This window comes from Trachurus trachurus (genome assembly GCF_905171665.1).
Source record: "Trachurus trachurus genome assembly, chromosome: 5".
In the NCBI taxonomy this organism is placed as follows: domain Eukaryota; kingdom Metazoa; phylum Chordata; class Actinopteri; order Carangiformes; family Carangidae; genus Trachurus; species Trachurus trachurus.
In genome coordinates this window covers 21441634-21448546 of record NC_139896.1, presented here as the reverse complement: position 1 = coordinate 21448546, position 6913 = coordinate 21441634, and the positions used below count along the sequence as shown (strand labels likewise).

General features: G+C 41.0%; 1 long non-coding RNA gene across 1 annotated transcript; it reads right to left on the bottom strand.

The window, feature by feature from the left end:
* Positions 1–842: 842 nt before the first annotated feature.
* On the bottom strand, positions 843–5933 carry LOC310985533. The gene is made up of 3 exons (XR_014595363.1): positions 5793–5933; positions 1623–1743; positions 843–1439 (listed from the first exon to the last, which is right to left on the bottom strand). It is a non-coding gene; the product is annotated as an uncharacterized lncRNA (long non-coding RNA).
* Positions 5934–6913: the final 980 nt, after the last annotated feature.

The window sequence follows — 6913 nt, the reverse complement described above, 5'->3', positions numbered from 1 at the left end:
GGCCCAATAATGTTTGCTCTGTCAGAGACAGGGGACACATGGGGACACACAAGAGCACCCAGAGACACACTCAGGAACCCAAAGACAGACAGAGACACACAGGGACACTGGACTTTATCACCAAGGTCATAAAAATAGCATCACAACTTTTGTTTCTGGTCTCGTTAAGGCCTTAATCAGAGATGAAGGAAAAATCAATACACCAAAGCATTACAATATTTTCTGTAGCCATAATATATCGATACACAGGCACCCAAGTATCGATTTTTTATGATGTAAATTGAAAATATGAATTTAAGTTTGGTACTACAGTACTTCTGATGGCTGTTTTTCAGAATAAAAAAGTTATATAGTGAAATGAACAGACTATATTTTTATTGGAACATTCATTAACAGTCGGCCAACCAGAAGACAGACTTAGATCCTCCTCTCTTCTGATTGGCTGTCACCAACCTGTGGTTATTAGAGCTCCACTGAGAAGCTGAGAGAGGAGATGGTGTGTACAGTGTGGCTTTTTCTTCCCCTTGTGTTTCTTGTCTGTCTCCTCTGTCACTCATGTTTTCTGGGGCGTGGCTTCCTGTTGACTCCGCCTTCTTTTGGCCTGTCACCGATCCTTCACACCTGCATCCAATCTGGTTCATCAGCTCACCTGACCACCACAGTATTTGAACCCTAACTCTTCATCCCATCTGTCTGTTTACCCTCCATGGCAGCAGATCTAGTGACCACTTGTCTTGGTAATATTCAAGTAAACTTAACTTTCCTGATCTTTGAGCTTGAAAATGGGTTTTCATATCTTCTCATGGATCAGCACTTCAGATAAAACACCGAAAGGCAACATGGGCTTTTAAACATTTTAATTTCAATGTTCACAATCTACACACAACTCAAGATACCAAATTTGGCTCAAATCCAAATCTGAGTAAATTAGTTTGGTGAAATGTTAGCGGAGGATTTTAATCAGCCACAGGGCAAACGTTGAAGAAATCATGAAACACAGTCATCAGTGACCGTCACAGCTGTTACTTTGTGCACCAGCAGCGTTTCTAACACGTCGATCCTGCCTAGGAAAAAGCAAATACATGCGGACGAGTTCAAGAGCAGCGCACACGCACGTCAGTTTATAGAGAATGTGGTTGTAACAGACGCCACTTTCATCCTCATCCTAATTACTAACACAACAGACTCTCCTACTGACGTCCTCCACAGAGCAGCAGCACACAGGCTTCATTTTGATTTTCCGTGGACCATGAATATACAATCTGGCCCAGAGGTCACAGGACAACAGCCTGAACCCCACACGCTTCTCCACCTTCTGCTCCATCATCTCGATGTCGGATCAGGACCAATTCAGTACCAGTTGGTGCACGAGATCATGAAACACATGTTGTCCACCTGCTTGTTTCCCATCCTGCACTGGGGCAGCTCTGCTCCGGTGTCTGCGCAGAAAAGGTACGTTGGTTTCGAGTACAAAAAGGTTGGTAATGATGATCTCATCAAACTTATTTTAAACTTGGTTGTTGGTGAATAGTATTTAAATGATGCAACATGTTTTACGTTGTTTGTTTTTTATAAACTTGTCATAATCTTATTGTCACGTCAAGCAGTGAAGGGAAAACTACCTTCAGACTGTTTAGAGTCTGCAGCTGCAGACTGCTGCGGCTTCTCCCTCCTGTCCTCTCTCTCCTCGGCCTTCGTCTCATGGCTTTGGTCTCCCCCCATCATCAGCACGGCAGGATACACCTGAGGAAAAACAGGTACACACACATAAACACAAGGTGTGTTCCCACCACAGGAACAAGGGTCTAAATTTAGACCTGATTCTAACTGATCTACCTGCAAAAGAGTTCCTAGTCAGGGTAGTCTTTTGTAAGGGTGTAGGTAGGAGCTTTGTGGGTGTGGTCTGCAGTGCTGAATGTTTCTGATTGGTCAAGTAATCGCAGAATTTGTCATGTGTAAAAGCTGCAACTGCAAACTGACTGTTGTTTTGATTCCAGACCATAAACAAAATTAACTCTATGACTGTACTTATGCTACTACATTGTTTTTTGATGGTCACACACACACACACACACACACACACACACACACACACGAAGACACACTGCCAGTCATAGTGTGAATCGACTTGCTTTGACTGATTAATTGTAAATTGTTCTGCTTGCTTTTTGAGATTTATTATGTTATTGTGCACACGGCCCCACTGAAAATGAGGGTCTCCCTCAATGGGTCCCAAGTTATAAATAAAGGTTTTGAATTGAATTGAATTGAATATTCTTTTAGTAGTTTATATATTCTTTAAATGTGGATTAAGAAGAGACTTTAAATTGTGAAAACACACATAAACTAGGTCTGGTCCTGACAACCTGAAGCTCCACAGGTGGAGAAGTCGGCTGCAGTCGTACGTGTGTGGTGGGAGATGAAATGAGATAGAAAGAGAGAGAGAGGGGAGAGTGAAAGTGGGTTGAGATGGAGAGATGCAGATAGAGAGGAAAAGGAGGAGGACGAGGAGAGAGGGATCACAGCTTCCTCTGGTTATCAGCTCGGACATCTCTAATCCTGTCCAGAGTGATCCGTCCTGGACGCCAATCCAATCAAACACAACACAATCAGTCGGGCAGACACGACTGATGGGATCATTTTACTCTGCTTAACACGTTACACGATCGCCACGCAAGCCCTGAAAGCTTTCCCGATGGTCTGTAATGCATGCTGGGAAATTACACATGACGACAGGGGCTTTTAGACGCTATTTCCTCAGGACAAATGGAAACAGAGATGAAAACAGCCGTGCAGCTCCGTCTAGAAAAGCTGCAGCCAGCGACCTGTTTATACCAATGTTTCGTCATAAAATTAAAAGACTAATGTCACAAAAAAGATTAAATTAAATTACATTAAAAACAAGGAGATTCACTTTATTATCATGTGATTGGCTCTTAACTGTTTACCTGAGCAACAAGTAACAAATACCATATTATCAATTAATCCAAAGTTATACATTTATAACTGTGTTTATAAATTACATAGTAATTATTATCAATATAGGAGGAATGTTTTATGAATTAAGTAGGCCTATTTAATGCTTAACTAATGCTAGTTAATGCTAACCCTAACCCTAATGATAATAGTGTGTATTAAGTGTGAAAAGAAAAGAAAAGTAAACTAATTTGAATATTCAGATACTGCAGGTTGATGTTGATGATTACAAAACAGTATAATCGTTATTTATATTGATAATTTGTGTTTATATGGATTTCACATCATAAGAAATGTCTTAAACAACACAACTGCCATGGCCAAAGTCAATCACATGAGCAGTGGTTTAGAAAATGAACTTTCTCCGTCTGATCAGGTTGTTTTTATTTTGGTGGTCTCTGTCTCTGATTCTGGACAAACGTGAAGAAAACGCTGCTGAATATTTACACTCTCTTAAACGCATGTTCGTCCTGGCTCAGTGACAAATGGAGAGCGTGAGCAGAGGTCAGTTCCCCCGGTGGAGCTGACGGAGGCAGCGAAGCGAAGAGCTCGTCTTTTAAAATGAGGAATTAACGGCCTCTCAGATGTGGAGCGGCTCGGAGCCTCTGGCCTGAACCACCCAGCAATAACTTGTGATTATTTTCACATAAAAGTTAATTATGAGTCAAAAATTCACTCCGCGCCTCATCCACCATCAGAGGGGAGAGACCTGCAGCCAGACCCACATAAAACCAGAGCAGCAGAGTCAGTAAAATATCAGTCTGAGGCCTTCAACTGCCAGGATCCACCTCAGGGAGGAGCTTGAAACTGGACCTGAGCCTAAACCTGATGCTGGACCTGAACCTGGACTTAAATGTGAACCTGGACTTGTGCTCTGGGTCTGAACCTGAGCCTGAACCCGGACCTGAACCTGGACCTGAGCTTTTACCTGACACTGGATAGGAGTCTGGACCTGAATCTGGACTGAAGCCTGGGTCGAGCTTGAACCGGAGCCAGGACGTGGACCTGTCTGGATTTGAACCTGGATCTGAACTTTGCACTTTTCTATTATTTATATTTTTCTGAGACCTGCTTGTTTTCCATCTTTGTTCCTGTTTTGTTCTTCCCACTATGTTTCACAGTGTCACTCTTGTTTTACTGATCTGTACCTAAACAAATTAATCTCAAGTGAGAAACTACTTGACAATAAAGCATGTTATGTTCTTTATGAACACAGCAGACTGACAGCAGGATGTTACAGCCTTTATACCAGTGAGAAGAGCAAAACATTGTGTAAATAATTTGATCTTCAGTGATGGACGAGCTGCAGGATTCTTCATTTTCTTTTCTTGTGAGTAAAATTAAGTTTATGTAGAGAATCAGATTTGAATATGGAGGTTGTATTTTATTAGATTTTCCAAACTGCTTTAAACGGAGCAGATCAGCGTTATAACAAGTTGTACATCTGAGATACACATGCTTCATTCATGAAACAGAAGAGCATCTCACTCAGCAGTGAGCACAGTGGCCGCCTCATCCCCCTCCAGCTGGAGAGAAGCTAAATATAGCTTCTCTCTCTCTCTCTCTCTCTCTCTCTCTCTCTGAAATTGTTTTGTTTTATCTCGAGCGCCTCCTCCTTGTCTCCACCACTGCCCTGCCCTCTCTCCATCTGGATATACACCAAGTCTGTCACTCGTCTCGACCCGTCGCTAAGCCTCCATGCGGCCCACAGTGAGCTCATCTGGGACCTCGGGGGTCGGTAGTTTGATTCCCAGGAGGAACGACCCTGAACGAGTCTCCACAGTTTTGTTTTCTCTTCTTTCAGTAAATGAAGCTCTTTAGTCATGAATGAGCTTCACTCACTGGTGTATAATTAAGATAAATAACCTCACACCAGCAGATTAATTGCAGCCTCTCTCTGCATTATTGATTGCATTCAATTCGAGTCACAGAGTCAGCCTCGGCTTTATTCCTCCTCCTTTGCTTTAAGACATTGGCATAACTAAATCAACAACGCCATACAAAGGAGCAACGATTAGTCCATCAATAGAAAATTTATCTGCGATTAATTCTATAATCTGATGATTAATTTTCGTTGTTTGCTGGTTCCAGCCTCTTCAATGTGTTTTTCTATAGGCTGTGATAAGAAACTGACAATCTCTGGGTGTATGGGGTAAAACAGGATTCTCAAAGATGACACCTTAGGATGTGGGACATTATGAGACGATGTTTCCCTATTTATGTGACAGGTCATAGACAGAGCAACAAACTGACCAAGTAGGCTATGGAAATAATCATCATAAATAGTCACTAAACAAATGTGTACAGTCAGGCCATGCCAAATCACTGCCTCACTGTTGTCCTTTTATATTATATTACTGGTATATATTCGATATTATATTAGGCTATATTATTTTATAGGCTATACTATTTTTTTTAATATGGACAATATATTAATGATCATAGTAGTAAGTCTCAGCAAGCAGAGACCCTCAGCTAACTGCACCTATTTAAGATAAAATTGTGTATCATTTAGGGGTAGGTTTACTGTGAACTGATTAACTTGTTTACACTAATTTATTATATTTTACAATGGTGACAACATTTAGGCTACTTATGATGTTTAAGATGTAAACACTGGATCCACTTGCTCAAACATGTCGAGCACCGAGCGTTTGACTTCACCTCTGAAAATATCGGACATGTTTACAACAGTCGTAGCTCCGCCCACAGAGACAGAGAGGGAAAAGACAGAGAGAGATGTGCGTGTGTGTTGTTGTTGTGTTTGTGTGTGAGGTGTCAGCTGCTGACAGGAACAGAAATTAATTTTACCCCACCTAATCGACCCCCACGTAGCCCACGAGACCCGTCCGTCTCTGTCGGCCGCCGGTCCCGATTAGTTTGCGGTGTTTCCAGGCAGAGTCTCCAAACAGACGTGTCGGCGAAGCGGCTCGGCGCACAGATCGTCAGTGTGCGGAAGGACCGCTCACTCTGCGCCCTTTGTGTCACACGGCCCAACAGAAAGAAAGAGCTGCACATTATTACACTGTAGTGATGTAGTCTGGATTTTGTCACTCACTGAATCGGTCACAATGACTGTATTTTCAATTTCAACGTGTATACATGTTATGATGCTTTCACACAGTGTTATTATCAGCTGTTATAGGTAGCTAACAATAAACAAATAAATAAACAAACAGCAACAATAGCACAAACATCAACCAACTCATAATTTGTGGTTGACATTGATAATGTCATTCCCAACTTTAAATTCTGAGTTTCGTGGTAAATGATTAGTTTATTTTCTGCTGTGTGTGATGTAAGGTGCAAAGTGAGCTGTTTATTTAACAAAAGCTGCAAATCTGCAGGTTCTTAACTTACAGCAGAAATAAACTTTTTTACATTGAAAGTATAGGCTAACAGCTCTGGTCCCTGCAGCAAATTTCCTCCTTCATATGACTTAATATGATAAAGGCTTATATAACTGCGGACATGGTTGCTTTGAGTGACAGCCAATTTGTGTGCTTCAAACCAAAAGTTGACTAACAAGTGGAAGCATTCAGAATAAACATGGAAATGTAAGCAAAGAACAAAAGCAGTTCCCTGGTCTTTATAGTAAATATATAAAACTGTTGGTGTCCTCATATACTTTTTTTCTTTTCTTCACGTATTGCATCAACACAACATAATCCATGCTGCCTGAAATAAAATTGTGACAATTGAATATTTAAATGCAGATTTTTTTTATTTTTTTTTTTACAGTGGAACAGAAAGTTGACCGACAGCTACCACAGCAAATTTCATATTAAACAAGAAGAAGAAGAAGAATGAAAATACTTTATTCATTCCCTAGAGGAAAATTAAAATTTCAAATTTTAAAAACAAGAGTGAGAGCTGAGATTTTTCCTACTGTGCCAAATCAACCAGCTACCCATATACAGTATCTCTCATACTGTGT